This window comes from Bombina bombina, chromosome 7 (genome assembly GCF_027579735.1).
Source record: "Bombina bombina isolate aBomBom1 chromosome 7, aBomBom1.pri, whole genome shotgun sequence".
NCBI lineage: Eukaryota > Metazoa > Chordata > Amphibia > Anura > Bombinatoridae > Bombina > Bombina bombina.
Genome location: NC_069505.1, coordinates 578,718,626 through 578,738,915, shown reverse-complemented (window position 1 = coordinate 578,738,915; position 20,290 = coordinate 578,718,626). Strand labels below are relative to the sequence as shown.

At 37.7% G+C, this 20,290-nt stretch overlaps 39 non-coding genes and 4 pseudogenes across 39 annotated transcripts; all 43 read right to left on the bottom strand.

The window, feature by feature from the left end:
* Window positions 1-6,623: 6,623 nt before the first annotated feature.
* Window positions 6,624-6,764, bottom strand: LOC128636946 (U4 spliceosomal RNA). The gene has a single exon (XR_008398843.1). It is a non-coding gene; the product is annotated as a U4 spliceosomal RNA (small nuclear RNA).
* A 204-nt stretch (window positions 6,765-6,968) lies between these two features.
* On the bottom strand, window positions 6,969-7,109 carry LOC128637041 (U4 spliceosomal RNA). The gene has a single exon (XR_008398930.1). It is a non-coding gene; the product is annotated as a U4 spliceosomal RNA (small nuclear RNA).
* A 204-nt stretch (window positions 7,110-7,313) lies between these two features.
* Window positions 7,314-7,454, bottom strand: LOC128637019 (U4 spliceosomal RNA). The gene has a single exon (XR_008398908.1). It is a non-coding gene; the product is annotated as a U4 spliceosomal RNA (small nuclear RNA).
* Window positions 7,455-7,658: 204 nt separating this feature from the next.
* LOC128637050 (U4 spliceosomal RNA) lies at window positions 7,659-7,799 on the bottom strand. Its single transcript, XR_008398938.1, has one exon. It is a non-coding gene; the product is annotated as a U4 spliceosomal RNA (small nuclear RNA).
* A 30-nt stretch (window positions 7,800-7,829) lies between these two features.
* On the bottom strand, window positions 7,830-7,970 carry LOC128637055 (U4 spliceosomal RNA). Its single transcript, XR_008398943.1, has one exon. It is a non-coding gene; the product is annotated as a U4 spliceosomal RNA (small nuclear RNA).
* Window positions 7,971-8,000: 30 nt separating this feature from the next.
* LOC128636843 (U4 spliceosomal RNA) lies at window positions 8,001-8,142 on the bottom strand. Its single transcript, XR_008398755.1, has one exon. It is a non-coding gene; the product is annotated as a U4 spliceosomal RNA (small nuclear RNA).
* Window positions 8,143-8,346: 204 nt separating this feature from the next.
* Window positions 8,347-8,487, bottom strand: LOC128636989 (U4 spliceosomal RNA). The gene has a single exon (XR_008398880.1). It is a non-coding gene; the product is annotated as a U4 spliceosomal RNA (small nuclear RNA).
* A 204-nt stretch (window positions 8,488-8,691) lies between these two features.
* On the bottom strand, window positions 8,692-8,832 carry LOC128636998 (U4 spliceosomal RNA). Its single transcript, XR_008398888.1, has one exon. It is a non-coding gene; the product is annotated as a U4 spliceosomal RNA (small nuclear RNA).
* A 204-nt stretch (window positions 8,833-9,036) lies between these two features.
* On the bottom strand, window positions 9,037-9,177 carry LOC128636911 (U4 spliceosomal RNA). The gene has a single exon (XR_008398813.1). It is a non-coding gene; the product is annotated as a U4 spliceosomal RNA (small nuclear RNA).
* Window positions 9,178-9,381: 204 nt separating this feature from the next.
* LOC128637095 (uncharacterized) lies at window positions 9,382-9,470 on the bottom strand (annotated as a pseudogene).
* A 36-nt stretch (window positions 9,471-9,506) lies between these two features.
* LOC128636956 (U4 spliceosomal RNA) lies at window positions 9,507-9,647 on the bottom strand. Its single transcript, XR_008398851.1, has one exon. It is a non-coding gene; the product is annotated as a U4 spliceosomal RNA (small nuclear RNA).
* A 29-nt stretch (window positions 9,648-9,676) lies between these two features.
* LOC128637074 (uncharacterized) lies at window positions 9,677-9,840 on the bottom strand (annotated as a pseudogene).
* A 204-nt stretch (window positions 9,841-10,044) lies between these two features.
* LOC128637060 (U4 spliceosomal RNA) lies at window positions 10,045-10,185 on the bottom strand. The gene has a single exon (XR_008398947.1). It is a non-coding gene; the product is annotated as a U4 spliceosomal RNA (small nuclear RNA).
* Window positions 10,186-10,389: 204 nt separating this feature from the next.
* On the bottom strand, window positions 10,390-10,530 carry LOC128637052 (U4 spliceosomal RNA). Its single transcript, XR_008398940.1, has one exon. It is a non-coding gene; the product is annotated as a U4 spliceosomal RNA (small nuclear RNA).
* Window positions 10,531-10,734: 204 nt separating this feature from the next.
* Window positions 10,735-10,875, bottom strand: LOC128636910 (U4 spliceosomal RNA). Its single transcript, XR_008398812.1, has one exon. It is a non-coding gene; the product is annotated as a U4 spliceosomal RNA (small nuclear RNA).
* Window positions 10,876-11,079: 204 nt separating this feature from the next.
* On the bottom strand, window positions 11,080-11,220 carry LOC128636987 (U4 spliceosomal RNA). The gene has a single exon (XR_008398878.1). It is a non-coding gene; the product is annotated as a U4 spliceosomal RNA (small nuclear RNA).
* A 204-nt stretch (window positions 11,221-11,424) lies between these two features.
* On the bottom strand, window positions 11,425-11,565 carry LOC128637056 (U4 spliceosomal RNA). The gene has a single exon (XR_008398944.1). It is a non-coding gene; the product is annotated as a U4 spliceosomal RNA (small nuclear RNA).
* Window positions 11,566-11,594: 29 nt separating this feature from the next.
* On the bottom strand, window positions 11,595-11,756 carry LOC128637090 (uncharacterized; annotated as a pseudogene).
* Window positions 11,757-11,960: 204 nt separating this feature from the next.
* On the bottom strand, window positions 11,961-12,101 carry LOC128636909 (U4 spliceosomal RNA). The gene has a single exon (XR_008398811.1). It is a non-coding gene; the product is annotated as a U4 spliceosomal RNA (small nuclear RNA).
* A 204-nt stretch (window positions 12,102-12,305) lies between these two features.
* Window positions 12,306-12,446, bottom strand: LOC128637008 (U4 spliceosomal RNA). The gene has a single exon (XR_008398897.1). It is a non-coding gene; the product is annotated as a U4 spliceosomal RNA (small nuclear RNA).
* A 204-nt stretch (window positions 12,447-12,650) lies between these two features.
* Window positions 12,651-12,792, bottom strand: LOC128637053 (U4 spliceosomal RNA). The gene has a single exon (XR_008398941.1). It is a non-coding gene; the product is annotated as a U4 spliceosomal RNA (small nuclear RNA).
* A 205-nt stretch (window positions 12,793-12,997) lies between these two features.
* LOC128636908 (U4 spliceosomal RNA) lies at window positions 12,998-13,138 on the bottom strand. Its single transcript, XR_008398810.1, has one exon. It is a non-coding gene; the product is annotated as a U4 spliceosomal RNA (small nuclear RNA).
* A 204-nt stretch (window positions 13,139-13,342) lies between these two features.
* On the bottom strand, window positions 13,343-13,482 carry LOC128637030 (U4 spliceosomal RNA). Its single transcript, XR_008398919.1, has one exon. It is a non-coding gene; the product is annotated as a U4 spliceosomal RNA (small nuclear RNA).
* Window positions 13,483-13,686: 204 nt separating this feature from the next.
* Window positions 13,687-13,827, bottom strand: LOC128636926 (U4 spliceosomal RNA). The gene has a single exon (XR_008398826.1). It is a non-coding gene; the product is annotated as a U4 spliceosomal RNA (small nuclear RNA).
* A 204-nt stretch (window positions 13,828-14,031) lies between these two features.
* Window positions 14,032-14,173, bottom strand: LOC128637051 (U4 spliceosomal RNA). The gene has a single exon (XR_008398939.1). It is a non-coding gene; the product is annotated as a U4 spliceosomal RNA (small nuclear RNA).
* Window positions 14,174-14,378: 205 nt separating this feature from the next.
* Window positions 14,379-14,519, bottom strand: LOC128636906 (U4 spliceosomal RNA). The gene has a single exon (XR_008398809.1). It is a non-coding gene; the product is annotated as a U4 spliceosomal RNA (small nuclear RNA).
* Window positions 14,520-14,723: 204 nt separating this feature from the next.
* On the bottom strand, window positions 14,724-14,861 carry LOC128637063 (U4 spliceosomal RNA). The gene has a single exon (XR_008398950.1). It is a non-coding gene; the product is annotated as a U4 spliceosomal RNA (small nuclear RNA).
* Window positions 14,862-15,065: 204 nt separating this feature from the next.
* Window positions 15,066-15,207, bottom strand: LOC128637009 (U4 spliceosomal RNA). Its single transcript, XR_008398898.1, has one exon. It is a non-coding gene; the product is annotated as a U4 spliceosomal RNA (small nuclear RNA).
* Window positions 15,208-15,411: 204 nt separating this feature from the next.
* On the bottom strand, window positions 15,412-15,552 carry LOC128637071 (U4 spliceosomal RNA). The gene has a single exon (XR_008398958.1). It is a non-coding gene; the product is annotated as a U4 spliceosomal RNA (small nuclear RNA).
* Window positions 15,553-15,756: 204 nt separating this feature from the next.
* On the bottom strand, window positions 15,757-15,897 carry LOC128637047 (U4 spliceosomal RNA). The gene has a single exon (XR_008398935.1). It is a non-coding gene; the product is annotated as a U4 spliceosomal RNA (small nuclear RNA).
* A 204-nt stretch (window positions 15,898-16,101) lies between these two features.
* On the bottom strand, window positions 16,102-16,242 carry LOC128637048 (U4 spliceosomal RNA). The gene has a single exon (XR_008398936.1). It is a non-coding gene; the product is annotated as a U4 spliceosomal RNA (small nuclear RNA).
* A 204-nt stretch (window positions 16,243-16,446) lies between these two features.
* Window positions 16,447-16,587, bottom strand: LOC128636905 (U4 spliceosomal RNA). Its single transcript, XR_008398808.1, has one exon. It is a non-coding gene; the product is annotated as a U4 spliceosomal RNA (small nuclear RNA).
* A 204-nt stretch (window positions 16,588-16,791) lies between these two features.
* Window positions 16,792-16,932, bottom strand: LOC128637017 (U4 spliceosomal RNA). Its single transcript, XR_008398906.1, has one exon. It is a non-coding gene; the product is annotated as a U4 spliceosomal RNA (small nuclear RNA).
* Window positions 16,933-16,961: 29 nt separating this feature from the next.
* On the bottom strand, window positions 16,962-17,125 carry LOC128637076 (uncharacterized; annotated as a pseudogene).
* A 204-nt stretch (window positions 17,126-17,329) lies between these two features.
* Window positions 17,330-17,470, bottom strand: LOC128636903 (U4 spliceosomal RNA). The gene has a single exon (XR_008398807.1). It is a non-coding gene; the product is annotated as a U4 spliceosomal RNA (small nuclear RNA).
* A 204-nt stretch (window positions 17,471-17,674) lies between these two features.
* LOC128637058 (U4 spliceosomal RNA) lies at window positions 17,675-17,812 on the bottom strand. Its single transcript, XR_008398946.1, has one exon. It is a non-coding gene; the product is annotated as a U4 spliceosomal RNA (small nuclear RNA).
* A 204-nt stretch (window positions 17,813-18,016) lies between these two features.
* LOC128637011 (U4 spliceosomal RNA) lies at window positions 18,017-18,157 on the bottom strand. Its single transcript, XR_008398900.1, has one exon. It is a non-coding gene; the product is annotated as a U4 spliceosomal RNA (small nuclear RNA).
* Window positions 18,158-18,361: 204 nt separating this feature from the next.
* LOC128637072 (U4 spliceosomal RNA) lies at window positions 18,362-18,502 on the bottom strand. Its single transcript, XR_008398959.1, has one exon. It is a non-coding gene; the product is annotated as a U4 spliceosomal RNA (small nuclear RNA).
* A 204-nt stretch (window positions 18,503-18,706) lies between these two features.
* LOC128637046 (U4 spliceosomal RNA) lies at window positions 18,707-18,847 on the bottom strand. The gene has a single exon (XR_008398934.1). It is a non-coding gene; the product is annotated as a U4 spliceosomal RNA (small nuclear RNA).
* A 204-nt stretch (window positions 18,848-19,051) lies between these two features.
* Window positions 19,052-19,192, bottom strand: LOC128636925 (U4 spliceosomal RNA). Its single transcript, XR_008398825.1, has one exon. It is a non-coding gene; the product is annotated as a U4 spliceosomal RNA (small nuclear RNA).
* Window positions 19,193-19,396: 204 nt separating this feature from the next.
* LOC128636979 (U4 spliceosomal RNA) lies at window positions 19,397-19,537 on the bottom strand. Its single transcript, XR_008398870.1, has one exon. It is a non-coding gene; the product is annotated as a U4 spliceosomal RNA (small nuclear RNA).
* A 204-nt stretch (window positions 19,538-19,741) lies between these two features.
* On the bottom strand, window positions 19,742-19,882 carry LOC128636924 (U4 spliceosomal RNA). The gene has a single exon (XR_008398824.1). It is a non-coding gene; the product is annotated as a U4 spliceosomal RNA (small nuclear RNA).
* A 204-nt stretch (window positions 19,883-20,086) lies between these two features.
* LOC128637029 (U4 spliceosomal RNA) lies at window positions 20,087-20,227 on the bottom strand. Its single transcript, XR_008398918.1, has one exon. It is a non-coding gene; the product is annotated as a U4 spliceosomal RNA (small nuclear RNA).
* Window positions 20,228-20,290: the final 63 nt, after the last annotated feature.

Here is a 20,290-nt window from a genome sequence, read left to right as displayed (position 1 = left end):
GGCAATCAGGGGATTTAACTCCCAAGCATTGTGCTGGTGTGGTGGCTCAGGATCTCTCCTGTCGGGCTGTGTCCCAGATCTGGTTAAATTGCTGCTCCTGAGTGCAGCTTTGAGTGTGGGGTTGGTGGCGGCCATAAGAGTCTCCAGGAAGCCCAGTGTGTGCCCTAACTCCTCCCTGAAACAAAACAGCACTTCCGCCCAACCCCAACACGGACCGTTCAAGGTACTTACCATATAGCAGTACTTTTATGGTGTTTTGTGCAAAAGCCCGATTGTAGGCCGCACCCCTAGTTTAAAGACTTATTTTAAGGGAAAAAAGTGCGGCCTATACTCGGGACAATACGGTATATATATATATATATATATATATATATATATATATACACACACAAACATATATTATAAATACAGTATATTTTTATGTATATACACACATTATATATATATATAAAATCAGATCTGGTCATAATTTGACATTGGTCCATTAGGTCTGTGTATATGGAAGTAAGTTTTAGAGAATATAATTGTATGGGAAAAACATGATTATAATTGTATGGGAAAAACATTTATAGTTTAGATTAAAATCTAGGGAGCGCCTCACAGTGGGCAGGGATATTGTAAAATAGTACTAATGTGATTGTGGTGAAGAAATCTTTTCAAATTTATTACATACACGATAAAAAATGTTTAAAATTAAGTTGTGTTAAAATTACTCAACACATAGATACATATAGTCTCATACAGTAATATATAATCTCATACAATAATAATAAAAATACACAAAAAAAAGGAATTGTCATGGATCCATGAATACAATAAAAAATGTGAATAAAAACATATGTCTGATACAAGAAAAAATACAATCCTATATGATAAAAATACAATCCTATATGATAAAAATCTCGATGGTAAGAGATTCCTAAATATAATTGGTATATTATACGGTAAGTTGTGTCTCTAAATATGATACAAAATCCCTGAATGCAGGGTTTTAAATAAAATACAAAATCCCTGAATGCAGGGTTTTAAATAATGTTCCAAGTTCCTTAGGGGCAATCCAGCCCTATGATGAGTTAATCCTATGAGTAGTGTCTGTGAAGGTGTCCAGGAAGGTGGTGAGAAGCAAATGGTGCCTTTAAAATACAAAAAATGGTGTCCTTGTGTGGTGACAAATTTAAAAATATAAAAATAAGGTTCAAAAATGTGATGAAAAAATGTTAATTATAAAAAATAAAAATAGGTGTTAAAATAAGTGATGAAAATAGTAAATTTCAATATTGACAAAACCAGTCAAAAAATCAAAAAGATGCAGGTAATTTTGAAGTGTTCATTAAAAATATCCTAAATCCAAATGTTAAAAGAACGAAATAGATTCCCAGTGTACCTGTGGAATACAAAACAAAAAACAAATAGTGCAATAACGCTAAATTGTTCCTAAATTATATGAAATGAGGCTTACCATCAATAGCCAACGCGTTTCGGCCCTTCTTTGGGCCTTTTTCAAGACTGTATTGTGGTAAGCATTATTAGGCCTCTTTTTATACTATGTTGTACCAATCACAATGCGCCATTTTTGCGCCAAAATGATGTGCATTTGAACCAGAAGTGTTACTATCCTGTGTCAAAATCATATTTATCCGTAGTTATATTTAGTCAAATTGTTAAAATTCTAAACTGACTTGTTGTTCACTAAATCCTTATTCCCCTTGTATTTTCTAAATCCTTATTCCCCTTGTATTTTGTTTAATAATTCCAAGTCAGAACAGGATTTTCGCCGAAACCGGAAGTGTACATTCTGTGTTGGTATCACTTATGGTTCACGATATGGGGCCAGTGTCTTACCGATTTTGATTCGGTACTTTCATTAAAAGAAACTCATTTTGACAGGCCCTTGTACCTTAAGATATATTTGGGGTGTGTTTTATAATCCTAAAAATATGTTATCTCTTGCGGTCTCGGTTTGTTAATGCTAGTGTGAGGGACCGGAAATGACGTTACTACCGGAAGTGATGTTCCGGTCTCTTTACTCTATCATAACTTGTCACTCGCATGCTGGAAGTGCTGGGACTTAGTTGTGCTTCGATAAAAGACAGTTACTGACATATGGGGATTAAATCTACATATTGGGTATATATAACGTACATTTAATAAAATTTATAAAAAGCAATTTATGGCAATTGTTTTAAAACATATACAGAGTGTTCACCTTATAGTATACTAGCAATGTGACTAATATAAATATTGGCATTTGGTGTATATAGTATAATATAATATGTGACCGGGGTTCATATAAAACAAGTGTGCCTAAAAACTTGAAATCCATATTTGTCCCTAAAAATGGTTGAAAAGTTTGGGATAATGTTTGAGTGTATATTAAACTAAAGAGGTCTCAGAAATCACTGTTCTAGTTGGTGCCCATTTTGTATCAGTGTTGAAATCGATTTTTGAAAGATGAGGAATCTGTTGTAATCGGTTGTTTATCTCAATTTGTAATCGTGTGGGTGTAGTTAGAATAGGTAATGACTTTCGTGGTTCTCCCGTGGTTAAAAGTTTTACTATATGGAATATTCCAAATATAGTGGAACTTTCTTGTTCCCATCAAAATTGAGACTGTAAATGATAATCTGAAATATTAAAATCTAAAAGATATAAAATACTAAAAAATCTTAACAGATACTAAAAAGGATTATATACTGGTAAGGGGCAGCATAAAAAAACCTATAAAGGAGATAATCTTTGACTAAGTCCCAGCACTTCCAGCATGCGAGTGACAAGTTATGATAGAGTAAAGAGACCGGAACATCACTTCCGGTAGTAACGTCATTTCCGGTCCCTCACACTAGCATTAACAAACCGAGACCGCAAGAGATAACATATTTTTAGGATTATAAAACACACCCCAAATATATCTTAAGGTACAAGGGCCTGTCAAAATGAGTTTCTTTTAATGAAAGTACCGAATCAAAATCGGTAAGACACTGGCCCCATATCGCGAACCAGAAGTGATACCAACACAGAATGTACACTTCCGGTTTCGGCGAAAATCCTGTTCTGACTTGGAATTATTAAACAAAATACAAGGGGAATAAGGATTTAGAAAATACAAGGGGAATAAGGATTTAGTGAACAACAAGTCAGTTTAGAATTTTAACAATTTGACTAAGTATAACTACGGATAAATATGATTTTGACACAGGATAGTAACACTTCCGGTTCAAATGCACATCATTTTGGCGCAAAAATGGCGCATTGTGATTGGTACAACATAGTATAAAAAGAGGCCTAATAATGCTTACCACAATACAGTCTTGAAAAAGGCCCAAAGAAGGGCCGAAACGCGTTGGCTATTGATGGTAAGCCTCATTTCATTTAATTTAGGAACAATTTAGCGTTATTGCACTATTTGTTTTTTGTTTTGTATTCCACAGGTACACTGGGAATCTATTTCTTTCTCTTAACATTTGGATTTAGGATATTTTTAATGAACACTTCAAAATTACCTGCATCTTTTTGATTTTTTGACTGGTTTTGTCAATATTGAAATTTACTATTTTCATCACTTATTTTAACACCTATTTTTATTTTTTATAATTAACATTTTTTCATCACATTTTTGAACCTTATTTTTATATTTTTAAATTTGTCACCACACAAGGACACCATTTTTTGTATTTTAAAGGCACCATTTGCTTCTCACCACCTTCCTGGACACCTTCACAGACACTACTCATAGGATTAACTCATCATAGGGCTGGATTGCCCCTAAGGAACTTGGAACATTATTTAAAACCCTGCATTCAGGGATTTTGTATTTTATTTAAAACCCTGCATTCAGGGATTTTGTATCATATTTAGAGACACAACTTACCATATAATATACCAATTATATTTAGGAATCTCTTACCATCGAGATTTTTATCATATAGGATTGTATTTTTATCATATAGGATTGTATTTTTTCTTGTATCAGACATATGTTTTTATTCACATTTTTTATTGTATTCATGGATCCATGACAATTCCTTTTTTTTGTGTATTTTTATTATTATTGTATGAGATTATATATTACTGTATGAGACTATATGTATCTATGTGTTGAGTAATTTTAACACAACTTAATTTTAAACATTTTTTATCGTGTATGTAATAAATTTGAAAAGATTTCTTCACCACAATCACATTAGTACTATTTTACAATATCCCTGCCCACTGTGAGGCGCTCCCTAGATTTTAATCTAAACTGTTATTGCTATCTGAAGACGAACTAGGTGTCTTGCTCTTTCTGGGGAGCTAGTAGGATATAGAGGAGACGATGTGAGGAACACAACACATTCCGAAAAACATTTATAATCATATACACACCCCTCTGCAGTACAGTATAGAGAGATGCAGTATCCCCTACATAATGCTATTGATATACACACACCTTACCTCACTACATATAACTACACTATCACAGATGACACATAGACATATTCACTTTTCATCTAGTACAGAGAGCTCATTTTTAGCATTCCTGGTGTCCATAGGCTGCGTGTGATGTAATATTATAGCTCTGAATAAGCGTGCAATGCTGCTTCCGCCAGGTTTGGTTTAAAAATAAATGCGATAGGTTGGGTGTACAGTCACATTACCGCACACAGTACCATAATCACTCACAAACGGCAGCCAACTCTCTTTGACTCGAGCAGGTAGAGGAACTTGGTAGCCTATATCGTAGCTCGGAAATCACGCAGGTACACAACTGCTGTACGGCCACTAAGGTCCCAACTTAATGACGTAACCCGCAGGGGAGTCTGGGAATTGTAGTCCTGGTTATAAAATGTTGAATTCATAGGTTTTTATACAAATTTCTGTGTCAGGGTTTGAGTGAAACAAATTAAGGAAAATTGTATTGTTATCCTTAAAATCTTTGTATGCCTGTCAGTGGATAGGATACAATCATTTTACTGTATGTGTTTTTTACCCTTGCGACTTAAATGTACATTAAACACGTGACCTCGAGATAATAAAAAAAAAATGTTTAAAGGCACAGTATACACTCATTTTCATATAACTGCATGTAATAGACACTACTATAAAGAATAATATGCACAGATACTGATATAAAAATCCAGTATAAAACCGTTTAAAAACTTACTTAGAAGCTCTCGGTTTAGCTCTGTTGAAAAGGTAGCTGGAAAGCCCACTGCAAGTGGGAAATAAGACACTCCCCCCTCCCCCTTCTTTTGCATATGAAAAGACCCTTTACACAAACAGAAGCAAGCTGGAGTTGGTATACATCAGTATTCTCATAAAACTTTGGGGCTTGGTTAGGAGTCTGAAAATCAGAGCAATGTTATTAAAAATAAGCAAAACTATACATTTAAAAAAAACAAAAAAAAAAAACTTTATGGGCTATATAAATAAATCATCTACAAAACATTTATGCAAAGAAAAAATTATTGTATAATGTCCCTTTAATTACATATAGTAAAACAGCTTTGCAATATACTTTCATTATTTATTTTGTGCTCTATCTTAACCTTTTAATGCCGTTATGCCGTTGTATTCCGTCACAACGGCACTAGGCTTTAAAGCCGTTATAACGGAATACAACGTCATCGCAAACGGCTGTCCGGAAGCCTACTAGGCTTGCAGGATTTGATCGCGGTCTGGAGGGCGTTCCTAGCGTCTTAGGGACACCCTCCAGACCTGATCCCATAATTGAAATCTTGCAATCTTTTGCACGATCGCGTGATTTCAATTTGTCTACATCGGAACAACTTTTTAACCCGGTCATGAAAGGGTTAATGCATTTCAGTTTTGAATAGAAGCATTTTTCTAATATACATGTATTAGCAAAAATGCTTCTAATAAAAGTTGTAGCCATTTCAAAAATGTATTTAAGCATGCACAGTGCACTAGCATTTTACACACTTACTGAGAGGGCCTAAGGTGCTTGCACCATCTGGTAACGACTCAATTTGTTAATTGCTGACATGATATCATCCCCACTGGTGCAATGAGCAGCTGCAGTATGTAAAATGCTGGTGCACTGACAATAGCTATGCTTCACATGCACATGCAGAGAAAAATGCTGCTTACAAATATGCTAATATTTAAAAAAGTAATTAATCTATGAGCATTTAATGTTTAACCGGAATGTTGAGAAAGTTTAAGATTGTCTTGAGCATCCACTAGAGCAGCTTGGGTTAAAGTTTTAATTATCATCACTCATTATAATAGGAAATTGGGATAAGTTTACAAATAGGACTACCACTTTGGAAAACTAACACTGTCCCACGTAAGTAACAGCCTTCCACGTGAGATAAGAGCACCAAAAACAACTATTTTATTTTCGTTGTGGTGACTACTAATGCATGGTGAGATATCCTGCAATGGTTTGTGGGAGAAAAATATGTTAATTGCGCAAAGCTATCAGTCTTCCACGGGAGATAACAGCACCACAAACAACTATTTTATTTTGATTGTGGTGACTACTAATGAATCGTGAGATATCCTGCAATGGTTTGTGGGAGAAAAATATGCTAATTATACAGGTGTCACAAAAGTGCACTAGTTTCCAAATGAAAAAAAGAGTGCTGATGAAAAACAATCTAGTTTTAAACAAACAAAATCAGCCTCCTGAGAGACTGTCAAAAATTGTCAATGCTGACTATATTTCAAGTCATCATGACAGGGTATTGGTAAAAGTTTTCAATTAGCAATAATCGCGCCTCGGTTGAACCTCACGGGCTACGATACTGCCACTGCGCAAAGCTAACGGACTTCCACGTGAGGTAAGAGCACCACAAACAACAACTTTTTTTTGATTGTGGTAACTAAACATGCATGGTGAGATATCCCGGAATGGTTTGTGGGAGAAAAATATGCTAATTATACAGGTGTCACAAAAGTGCACTAGTTTCCAAATGAAAAAAAGAGTGCTGATGAAAAACAATCTAGTTTTAGACAAACAAAATCAGCCTCCTGAGAGACTGTCAAAAATTGTCAATACTGACTATATTTCAAGCCATCATGACAGGGTATTGGGAAAAGTTTTCAATTAGCAATAATCGTGCCTTGGTTGAACCTCACGGACTACGATACTGCCACTGCGCAAAGCTAACGGACTTCCACGTGAGGTAAGAGCACCACAAACGACTACTTTATTTTGATGGTGGTGACTAAAAATGCATGGTGAGATATCCCGGAATGGTTTGTGGGAGAAAATTATGCTAATTATACAGATGTCACAAAAGTGCACTAGTTTCCAAATGAAAAAAAGAGTGCTGATGAAAAACAATCTAGTTTTAGACAAACAAAATCAGCCTCCTGAGAGACTTTCAAAAATTGTCAATACTGACTATATTTCAAGTTATCATGACGGGGTATTGGGAAAAGTTTTCAATTAGCAATAATCACGCCTCGGTTGAACCTCACGGGCTACAATACTGCCACTGCGCAAAGCTAACGGACTTCCACGTGAGGAAAGAGCACCACAAACGACTACTTTATTTTGATGGTGGTGACTAAAAATGCATGGTGAGATATCCCGGAATGGTTTGTGGGAGAAAAATATGCTAATTATACAGGTGTCACAAAAGTGCACTAGTTTCCAAATGAAAAAAAGAGTGCTGATGAAAAACAATTTAGTTTTAGACAAACAAAATCAGTCTCCTGAGAGACTGTCAAAAATTGTCAATGCTGACTATATTTCAAGTCATCATGACGGGGTATTGGGAAAAGTTTTCAATTAGCAATAATCGCTCCTCGGTTGAACCTCACGGGCTACGATACTGCCAGTGCTGATGAAAAAACATCTAGTTTTAGACAAACAAAATCAGCCTCCTGAGAGACTGTCAAAAATTGTCAATGCTGACTATATTTCAAGTCATCATGACGGGGTATTGGGAAAAGTTTTCAATTAGCAATAATCGCTCCTCGGTTGAACCTCACGGGCTACGATACTGCCAGTGCTGATGAAAAAACATCTAGTTTTAGACAAACAAAATCAGCCTCCTGAGAGACTGTCAAAAATTGTCAATGCTGACTATATTTCAAGTCATCATGACGGGGTATTGGGAAAAGTTTTCAATTAGCAATAATCGCGCCTCGGGTTAAACCTCACGGGCTACGATACTGCCACTGCGCAAAGCTATCAGACTTCCACGTGAGATAAGAGCACCACAAAAGACTATTTTATTTTGATTGTGGTGACTACTAATGCATGGTGAGATATCCTGCAATGGTTTGTGGGAGAAAAATATGCTAATTATACAGGTGTCACAAAAGTGCACTAGTTTCCAAATAAAAAAAAGAGTGCTGATGAAAAACAATCTAGTTTTAGACAAACAAAATCAGCCTCCTGAGAGACTGTCAAAAATTGTCAATACTGACTATATTGCAAGTCATCATGACGGGGTATTGGGAAAAGTTTTCAATTAGCAATAATCGCGCCTCAGTTGAACCTCACGGGCTACGATACTGCCACTGCGCAAAGCTAACGGACTTCCACGTGAGGTAAGAGCACCACAAACGACAACTTTATTTTGATTGTGGTAACTAAAAATGCATGGTGAGATATCCCGGAATGGTTTGTGGGAGAAAAATATGCTAATCATACAGGTGTCACAAAAGTGCACTAGTTTCCAAATGAAAAAAAGAGTGCTGATGAAAAACAATCTAGTTTTAGACAAACAAAATCAGCCTCCTGAGAGACTGTCAAAAATTGTCAATACTGACTATATTTCAAGTCATCATGACGGGGTATTGGGAAAAGTTTTCAATTAGCAAAAATCGCGCCTCGGTTGAACCTCACGGGTTACGATACTGCCACTGCGCAAAGCTAACGGACTTCCACGTGAGGTAAGAGCACCACAAACAACTACTTTATTTTGATGGTGGTGACTAAAAATGCATGGTGAGATATCCCGGAATGGTTTGTGGGAGAAAATTATGCTAATTATACAGGTGTCACAAAAGTGCACTAGTTTCCAAAAGAAAAAATGAGTGCTGATGAAAAACAATCTAGTTTTAGACAAACAAAATCAGCCTCCTGAGAGACTGTCAAAAATTGTCAATACTGACTATATTTCAAGTCATCATGACGGGGTATTGGGAAAAGTTTTCAATTAGCAATAATCGCGCCTCGGTTGAACCTCACGGGCTACGATACTGCCACTGCGCAAAGCTAACGGACTTCCACGTGAGGTAAGAGCACCACAAACGACTATTTTATTTTGATGGTGGTGACTAAAAATGCATGGTGAGATATCCTGCAATGGTTTGTGGGAGAAAAATATGCTAATTATACAGGTGTCAAAAAAGTGCACTAGTTTCCAAATGAAAAAAAGAGTGCTGATGATAAACAATCTAGTTTTAGACAAACAAAATCAGCCTCCTGAGAGACTGTCAAAAATTGTCAATACTAACTATATTTCAAGTCATTACGACGGGGTATTGAGAAAAGTTTTCAATTAGCAATAATGAAAAATCATCTAGTTTTAGACAAACAAAATCAGCCTCCTGAGAGACTGTCAAAAATTGTCAATGCTGACTATATTCCAAATCATCATGACGGGGTATTGGGAAAAGTTTTCAATTAGCAATAATCGCGCCTCGGTTAAACCTCACGGGCTACAATACTGCCACTGCGCAAAGCTATCGGACTTCCACGTGAGATAAGAGCACCACAAAAGACTATTTTATTTTGATTGTGGTGACTACTAATGCATGGTGAGATATACTGACTATATTTCAAGTCATCATGACGGGGTATTGGTAAAAGTTTTCAATTAGCAATAATCGCGCCTCGGTTGAACCTCACGGGCTACGATACTGCCACTGCGCAAAGCTAACGGACTTCCACGTGAGGTAAGAGCACCACAAACGACTACTTTATTTTGATGGTGGTGACTAAAAATGCATGGTGAGATATCCTTCAATGATTTGTGGGAGAAAAATATGCTAATTATACAGGTGCCACGAAAGTGCACTAGTTTCCAAATGAAAAAATGAGTGCTGATGAAAAACAATCTAGTTTTAGACAAACAAAATCAGCCTCCTGAGAGACTGTCAAAAAATGTCAATACTGACTATATTTCAAGTCATCATGAAAGGGTATTGGGAAAAGTTTTCAATTAGCAATAATCGCGCCTCGGTTAAACCTCACGGGCTACCATACTGCCACTGCGCAAAGCTATCAGACTTCCACGTGAGATAAGAGCACCACAAACGACTACTTTATTTTGATGGTGGTGACTAAAAATGCATGGTGAGATATCCTGCAATGATTTGTGGGAGAAAAATATGCTAATTATACAGGTGCCACAAAAGTTCACTAGTTTCCAAATGAAAAAATGAGTGCTGATGAAAAACAATCTAGTTTTAGACAAACAAAATCAGCCTCCTGAGAGACTGTCAAAAATTGTCAATACTGACTATATTTCAATTCATCATGACGGGGTATTGGGAAACGTTTTCAATTAGCAATAATCGCGCCTCGGTTAAACCTCACGGGCTACCATACTGCCACTGCGCAAAGCTATCAGACTTCCACATGAGATAAGAGCACCACAAACGACTACTTTATTTTGATGGTGGTGACTAAAAATGCATGGTGAGATATCCTGCAATGATTTGTGGGAGAAAAAAATGCTAATTATACAGGTGCCACAAAAGTGCACTAGTTTCCAAATGAAAAAATGAGTGCTGATGAAAAACAATCTAGTTTTAGACAAACAAAATCAGCCTCCTGAGAGACTGTCAAAAATTGTCAATACTGACTATATTTCAAGTCATCATGACGGGGTATTGGGAAAAGTTTTCAATTAGCAATAATCGCGCCTCGGTTGAACCTCACGGGCTACGATACTGCCACTGCGCAAAGCTAACGGACTTCCACGTGAGGTAAGAGCACCACAAACGACTACTTTATTTTGATGGTGGTGACTAAAAATGCATGGTGAGATATCCCGGAATGGTTTGTGGGAGAAAAATATGTTAATTATACAGGTGTCACAAAAGTGCACTAGTTTACAAATGAAAAAAAGAGTGCTGATGAAAAACAATCTAGTTTTAGACAAACAAAATCAGCCTCCTGAGAGACTGTCAAAAATTGTCAATGCTGACTAAATTTCAAATCATTATGACGGGGTATTGGGAAAAGTTTTCAATTAGCAATAATCGCGCCTCGGTTAAACCTCACGGGCTACGATACTGCCACTGCGCAAAGCTAACGGACTTCCACGTGAGGTAAGAGCACCACAAACGACTACTTTATTTTGATGGTGGTGACTACTAATGCATGGTGAGATATCCTGCAATGGTTTGTGGGAGAAAAATATGCTAATTATACATGTGTCACAAAAGTGCACTAGTTTACAAATGAAAAAAAGAGTGATGATGAAAAACAATCTAGTTTTAGACAAACAAAATCAGCCTCCTGAGAGACTGTCAAAAATTGTCAATACTGACTATATTTCAAGTCATCATTTCGGGGTATTGGGAAAAGTTTTCAATTAGCAATAATCGCGCCTCGGTTAAACCTCACGGGCTACCATACTGCCACTGCGCAAAGCTATCAGACTTCCACGTGATATGAGCACCACAAAAGACAATTTTTTTTTGATTGTGGTGACTACTAATGCATGGTGAGATATACTGACTATATTTCAAGTCATCATGACAGGGTATTGGGAAAAGTTTTCAATTAGCAATAATCGCGCCTCAGTTGAAAATCACGGGCTACAAAACTGCCACTGCGCAAAGCTAACAGACTTCCACGTGAGGTAAGAGCACCACAAACGACTACTTTATTTTGATGGTGGTGACTAAAAATGCATGGTGAGATATCCTGCAATGGTTTCTGGGAGAAAAATATGCTAATTATACAGGTGCCACAAAAGTGCACTAGTTTCCAAATGAAAAAATGAGTGCTGATGAAAAACAATCTAGTTTTAGACAAACAAAATTAGCCTCCTGAGAGACTGTCAAAAATTGTCAATACTGACTATATTTCAAGTCATCATGACGGGGTATTGGGAAAAGTTTTCAATTAGCAATAATCGCGCCTCGGTTGAACCTCACGGGCTACGATACTGCCACTGCGCAAAGCTAACGGACTTCCACGTGAGGTAAGAGCACCACAAACGACTACTTTATTTTGATGGTGGTGACTAAAAATGCATGGTGAGATATCCCGGAATGGTTTGTGGTAGAAAAATATGTTAATTATACAGGTGTCACAAAAGTACACTAGTTTACAAATGAAAAATAGAGTGCTGATGAAAAACAATCTAGTTTTAGACAAACAAAATCAGCCTCCTGAGAGACTGTCAAAAATTGTCAATGCTGACTATATTTCAAATCATTATGACAGGGTATTGGGAAAAGTTTTCAATTAGCAATAATCGCGCCTCGGTTAAACCTCACGGGCTACGATACTGCCACTGCGCAAAGCTAACGGACTTCCACGTGAGGTAAGAGCACCACAAACGACTACTTTATTTTGATGGTGGTGACTACTAATGCATGGTGAGATATCCTGCAATGGTTTGTGGGAGAAAAATATGCTAATTATACAGGTGTCACAAAAGTGCACTAGTTTACAAATGAAAAAAAGAGTGCTGATGAAAAACAATCTAGTTTTAGACAAACAAAATCAGCCTCCTGAGAGACTGTCAAAAATTGTCAATACTGACTATATTTCAATTCATCATGACGGGGTATTGGGAAAAGTTTTCAATTAGCAATAATCGCGCCTCGGTTGAACCTCACGGGCTACCGATACTGCCACTGCGCAAAGCTATCAGGACTTCCACGTGAGGTAAGAGCACCACAAACGACTACTTTATTTTGATGGTGGTGACTAAAAATGCATGGTGAGATATCCTGCAATGGTTTGTGGGAGAAAAATATGCTAATTATACAGGTGCCACAAAAGTGCACTAGTTTCCAAATGAAAAAATGAGTGCTGATGAAAAACAATCTAGTTTTAGACAAACAAAATCAGCCTCCTGAGAGACTGTCAAAAATTGTCAATACTGACTATATTTCAAGTCATCATGACGGGGTATTGGGAAAAGTTTTCAATTAGCAATAATCGCGCCTCGGTTGAACCTCACGGGCTACGATACTGCCACTGCGCAAAGCTAACGGACTTCCACGTGAGGTAAGAGCACCACAAACGACTACTTTATTTTGATGGTGGTGACTAAAAATGCATGGTGAGATATCCCGGAATGTTTTGTGGGAGAAAAATATGTTAATTATACAGGTGTCACAAAAGTGCACTAGTTTACAAATGAAAAAAAGAGTGCTGATGAAAAACAATCTAGTTTTAGACAAACAAAATCAGCCTCCTGCGAGACTGTCAAAAATTGTCAATGCTGACTATATTTCAAATCATTATGACGGGGTATTGGGAAAAGTTTTCAATTAGCAATAATCGCGCCTCGGTGAACCTCACGGGCTACGATACTGCCACTGCGCAAAGCTAACGGACTTCCACGTGAGGTAAGAGCACCACAAACGACTACTTTATTTTGATGGTGGTGACTAAAAATGCATGGTGAGATATCCTGCAATGGTTTGTGGGAGAAAAATATGCTAATTATACAGGTGTCACAAAAGTGCACTAGTTTACAAATGAAAAAAAGAGTGCTGATGAAAAACAATCTAGTTTTAGACAAACAAAATCAGCCTCCTGAGAGACTGTCAAAAATTGTCAATACTGACTATATTTCAAGTCATCATGACGGGGTATTGGTAAAAGTTTTCAATTAGCAATAATCGCGCCTCGGTTGAACCTCACGGGCTACGATACTGCCACTGCGCAAAGCTAACGGACTTCCACGTGAGGTAAGAGCACCACAAACGACTACTTTATTTTGATGGTGGTGACTAAAAATGCATGGTGAGATATCCTGCAATGATTTGTGGGAGAAAAATATGCTAATTATACAGGTGCCACGAAAGTGCACTAGTTTCCAAATGAAAAAATGAGTGCTGATGAAAAACAATCTAGTTTTAGACAAACAAAATCAGCCTCCTGAGAGACTGTCAAAAAATGTCAATACTGACTATATTTCAAGTCATCATGACAGGGGTATTGGGAAAAGTTTTCAATTAGCAATAATCGCGCCTCGGTTAAACCTCACGGGCTACCATACTGCCACTGCGCAAAGCTATCAGACTTCCACATGAGATAAGAGCACCACAAACGACTACTTTATTTTGATGGTGGTGACTAAAAATGCATAGGTGAGATATCCTGCAATGGTTTGTGGGAGAAAAATATGCTAATTATACAGGTGCCACAAAAGTGCACTAGTTTCCAAATGAAAAAATGAGTGCTGATGAAAAACAATCTAGTTTTAGACAAACAAAATCAGCCTCCTGAGAGACTGTCAAAAATTGTCAATACTGACTATATTTCAAGTCATCATGACGGGGTATTGGGAAAAGTTTTCAATTAGCAATAATCGCGCCTCGGTTGAACCTCACGGGCTACGATACTGCCACTGCGCAAAGCTAACGGACTTCCACGTGAGGTAAGAGCACCACAAACGACTACTTTATTTTGATGGTGGTGACTAAAAATGCATGGTGAGATATCCCGGAATGGTTTGTGGGAGAAAAATATGTTAATTATACAGGTGTCACAAAAGTGCACTAGTTTACAAATGAAAAAAAGAGTGCTGATGAAAAACAATCTAGTTTTAGACAAACAAAATCAGCCTCCTGAGAGACTGTCAAAAATTGTCAATGCTGACTATATTTCAAATCATTATGACGGGGTATTGGGAAAAGTTTTCAATTAGCAATAATCGCGCCTCAGAACCTCACGGGCTACAATACTGCCACTGCGCAAAGCTAACGGACTTCCACGTGAGGTAAGAGCACCACAAACGACTACTTTATTTTGATGGTGGTGACTAAAAATGCATGGTGAGATATCCTGCAATGGTTTCTGGGAGAAAAATATGCTAATTATACAGGTGTCACAAAAGTGCACTAGTTTACAAATGAAAAAAAGAGTGCTGATGAAAAACAATCTAGTTTTAGACAAACAAAATCAGCCTCCTGAGAGACTGTCAAAAATTGTCAATACTGACTATATTTCAAGTCATCATGACGGGGTATTGGTAAAAGTTTTCAATTAGCAATAATCGCGCCTCGGTTGAACCTCACGGGCTACGATACTTGCCACTGCGCAAAGCTAACGGACTTCCACGTGAGGTAAGAGCACCACAAACGACTACTTTATTTTGATGGTGGTGACTAAAAATGCATGGTGAGATATCCTGCAATGATTTGTGGGAGAAAAATATGCTAATTATACAGGTGCCACGAAAGTGCACTAGTTTCCAAATGAAAAAATGAGTGCTGATGAAAAACAATCTAGTTTTAGACAAACAAAATCAGCCTCCTGAGAGACTGTCAAAAAATGTCAATACTGACTATATTTCAAGTCATCATGACAGGGTATTGGGAAAAGTTTTCAATTAGCAATAATCGCGCGTCGGTTAAACCTCACGGGCTACCATACTGCCACTGCTTAAAGCTATCAGACTTCCACGTGAGATAAGAGCACCACAAACGACTACTTTATTTTGATGGTGGTGACTAAAAATGCATGGTGAGATATCCTGCAATGATTTGTGGGAGAAAAATATGCTAATTATACAGGTGCCACAAAAGTTCACTAGTTTCCAAATGAAAAAATTAGTGCTGATGAAAAACAATCTAGTTTTAGACAAACAAAATCAGCCTCCTGAGAGACTGTCAAAAATTGTCAATACTGACTATATTTCAATTCATCATGACGGGGTATTGGGAAAAGTTTTCAATTAGCAATAATCACGCCTCGGTTAAACCTCACGGGCTACCATACTGCCACTGCGCAAAGCTATCAGACTTCCACATGAGATAAGAGCACCACAAACGACTACTTTATTTTGATGGTGGTGACTACTAATGCATGGTGAGATATCCTGCAATGGTTTGTGGGAGAAAAATATGCTAATTATACAGGTGTCACAAAAGTGCACTAGTTTACAAATGAAAAAAAGAGTGCTGATGAAAAACAATCTAGTTTTAGACAAACAAAATCAGCCTCCTGAGAGACTGTCAAAAATTGTCAATACTGACTATATTTCAATTCATCATGACGGGGTATTGGGAAAAGTTTTCAATTAGCAATAATCGCACCTCGGTTAAACCTCACGGGCTACCATACTGCCACTGCGCAAAGCTATCAGACTTCCACATGAGATAAGAGCACCACAAACGACTACTTTATTTTGATGGTGGTGACTACAAATGCATAGTGAGATATCCTGCAATGATTTGTGGGAGAAAAATATGCTAATTATACAGGTGCCACAAAAGTGCACTAGTTTCCAAATGAAAAAATGAGTGCTGATGAAAAACAATCTAGTTTTAGACAAACAAAATCAGCCTCCTGAGAGACTGTCAAAAATTGTCAATACTGACTATATTTCAAGTCATCATGACGGGGTATTGGGAAAAGTTTTCAATTAGCAATAATCGCGCCTCGGTTGAACCTCACGGGCTACGATACTGCCACTGCGCAAAGCTAACGGACTTCCACGTGAGGTAAGAGCACCACAAACGACTACTTTATTTTGATGGTGGTGACTAAAAATGCATGGTGAGATATCCCGGAATGGTTTGTGGGAGAAAAATATGTTAATTATACAGGTGTCACAAAAGTGCACTAGTTTACAAATGAAAAAAAGAGTGCTGATGAAAAACAATCTAGTTTTAGACAAACAAAATCAGCCTCCTGAGAGACTGTCAAAAATTGTCAATACTGACTATATTTCAAGTCATCATGACGGGGTATTGGGAAAAGTTTTCAATTAGCAATAATCGCGCCTCGGTTAAACCTCAAGGGCTACCATACTGCCACTGCGCAAAGCTATCAGACTTCCACGTGAGATAAGAGCACCACAAAAGACTATTTTATTTTGATTGTGGTGACTACTAATGCATGGTGAGATATACTGACTATATTTCAAGTCATCATGACAGGGTATTGGGAAAAGTTTTCAATTAGCAATAATCGCGCCTCAGTTGAAAATCACGGGCTACGATACTGCCACTGCGCAAAGCTAACGGACTTCCACGTGAGGTAAGAGCACCACAAACGACTACTTTATTTTGATGGTGGTGACTAAAAATGCATGGTGAGATATCCTGCAATGATTTGTGGGAGAAAAATATGCTAATTATACAGGTGTCACAAAAGTGCACTAGTTTCCAAATGAAAAAATGAGTGCTGATGAAAAACAATCTAGTTTTAGACAAACAAAATCAGCCTCCTGAGAGACTGTCAAAAATTGTCAATACTGACTATATTTCAAGTCATCATGACGGGGTATTGGGAAAAGTTTTCAATTAGCAATAATCGCGCCTCGGTTGAACCTCACGGGCTACGATACTGCCACTGCGCAAAGCTAACGGACTTCCACGTGAGGTAAGAGCACCACAAACGACTACTTTATTTTGATGGTGGTGACTAAAAATGCATGGTGAGATATCCTGCAATGGTTTGTGGTAGAAAAATATGTTAATTATACAGGTGTCACAAAAGTACACTAGTTTACAAATGAAAAATAGAGTGCTGATGAAAAACAATCTAGTTTTAGACAAACAAAATCAGCCTCCTGAGAGACTGTCAAAAATTGTCAATGCTGACTATATTTCAAATCATTATGACGGGGTATTGGGAAAAGTTTTCAATTAGCAATAATCGCGCCTCAGAACCTCACGGGCTACGATACTGCCACTGCGCAAAGCTAACGGACTTCCACGTGAGGTAAGAGCACCACAAACGACTACTTTATTTTGATGGTGGTGACTAAAAATGCATGGTGAGATATCCTGCAATGGTTTCTGGGAGAAAAATATGCTAATTATACAGGTGTCACAAAAGTGCACTAGTTTACAAATGAAAAAAAGAGTGCTGATGAAAAACAATCTAGTTTTAGACAAACAAAATCAGCCTCCTGAGAGACTGTCAAAAATTGTCAATACTGACTATATTTCAAGTCATCATGACGGGGTATTGGTAAAAGTTTTCAATTAGCAATAATCGCGCCTCGGTTGAACCTCACGGGCTACGATACTTGCACTGCGCAAAGCTAACGGACTTCCACGTGAGGTAAGAGCACCACAAACGACTACTTTATTTTGATGGTGGTGACTAAAAATGCATGGTGAGATATCCTGCAATGATTTGTGGGAGAAAAATATGCTAATTATACAGGTGCCACGAAAGTGCACTAGTTTCCAAATGAAAAAATGAGTGCTGATGAAAAACAATCTAGTTTTAGACAAACAAAATCAGCCTCCTGAGAGACTGTCAAAAAATGTCAATACTGACTATATTTCAAGTCATCATGACAGGGTATTGGGAAAAGTTTTCAATTAGCAATAATCGCGCGTCGGTTAAACCTCACGGGCTACCATACTGCCACTGCTTAAAGCTATCAGACTTCCACGTGAGATAAGAGCACCACAAACGACTACTTTATTTTGATGGTGGTGACTAAAAATGCATGGTGAGATATCCTGCAATGATTTGTGGGAGAAAAATATGCTAATTATACAGGTGCCACAAAAGTTCACTAGTTTCCAAATGAAAAAATTAGTGCTGATGAAAAACAATCTAGTTTTAGACAAACAAAATCAGCCTCCTGAGAGACTGTCAAAAATTGTCAATACTGACTATATTTCAATTCATCATGACGGGGTATTGGGAAAAGTTTTCAATTAGCAATAATCACGCCTCGGTTAAACCTCACGGGCTACCATACTGCCACTGCGCAAAGCTATCAGACTTCCACATGAGATAAGAGCACCACAAACGACTACTTTATTTTGATGGTGGTGACTAAAAATGCATGGTGAGATATCCTGCAATGATTTGTGGGAGAAAAATATGCTAATTATACAGGTGCCACAAAAGTGCACTAGTTTCCAAATGAAAAAATGAGTGCTGATGAAAAACAATCTAGTTTTAGACAAACAAAATCAGCCTCCTGAGAGACTGTCAAAAATTGTCAATACTGACTATATTTCAAGTCATCATGACGGGGTATTGGTAAAAGTTTTCAATTAGCAATAATCGCGCCTCGGTTGAACCTCACGGGCTACGATACTGCCACTGCGCAAAGCTAACGGACTTCCACGTGAGGTAAGAGCACCACAAACGACTACTTTATTTTGATGGTGGTGACTAAAAATGCATGGTGAGATATCCCGGAATGGTTTGTGGGAGAAAAATATGTTAATTATACAGGTGTCACAAAAGTGCACTAGTTTACAAATGAAAAAAAGAGTGCTGATGAAAAACAATCTAGTTTTAGACAAACAAAATCAGCCTCCTGAGAGACTGTCAAAAATTGTCAATGCTGACTATATTTCAAATCATTATGACGGGGTATTGGGAAAAGTTTTCAATTAGCAATAATCGCGCCTCGGTTAAACCTCACGGGCTACGATACTGCCACTGCGCAAAGCTAACGGACTTCCACGTGAGGTAAGAGCACCACAAACGACTACTTTATTTTGATGGTGGTGACTACTAATGCATGGTGAGATATCCTGCAATGGTTTGTGGGAGAAAAATATGCTAATTATACAGGTGTCACAAAAGTGCACTAGTTTACAAATGAAAAAAAGAGTGCTGATGAAAAACAATCTAGTTTTAGACAAACAAAATCAGCCTCCTGAGAGACTGTCAAAAATTGTCAATACTGACTATATTTCAAGTCATCATGACGGGGTATTGGTAAAAGTTTTCAATTAGCAATAATCGCGCCTCGGTTGAACCTCACGGGCTACGATACTGCCACTGCGCAAAGCTAACGGACTTCCACGTGAGGTAAGAGCACCACAAACGACTACTTTATTTTGATGGTGGTGACTAAAAATGCATGGTGAGATATCCTGCAATGACTTGTGGGAGAAAAATATGCTAATTATACAGGTGCCACGAAAGTGCACTAGTTTCCAAATGAAAAAATGAGTGCTGATGAAAAACAATCTAGTTTTAGACAAACAAAATCAGCCTCCTGAGAGACTGTCAAAAAATGTCAATACTGACTATATTTCAAGTCATCATGACGGGGTATTGGGAAAAGTTTTCAATTAGCAATAATCGCGCCTCGGTTAAACCTCACGGGCTACCATACTGCCACTGCGCAAAGCTATCAGACTTCCACATGAGATAAGAGCACCACAAACGACTACTTTATTTTGATGGTGGTGACTA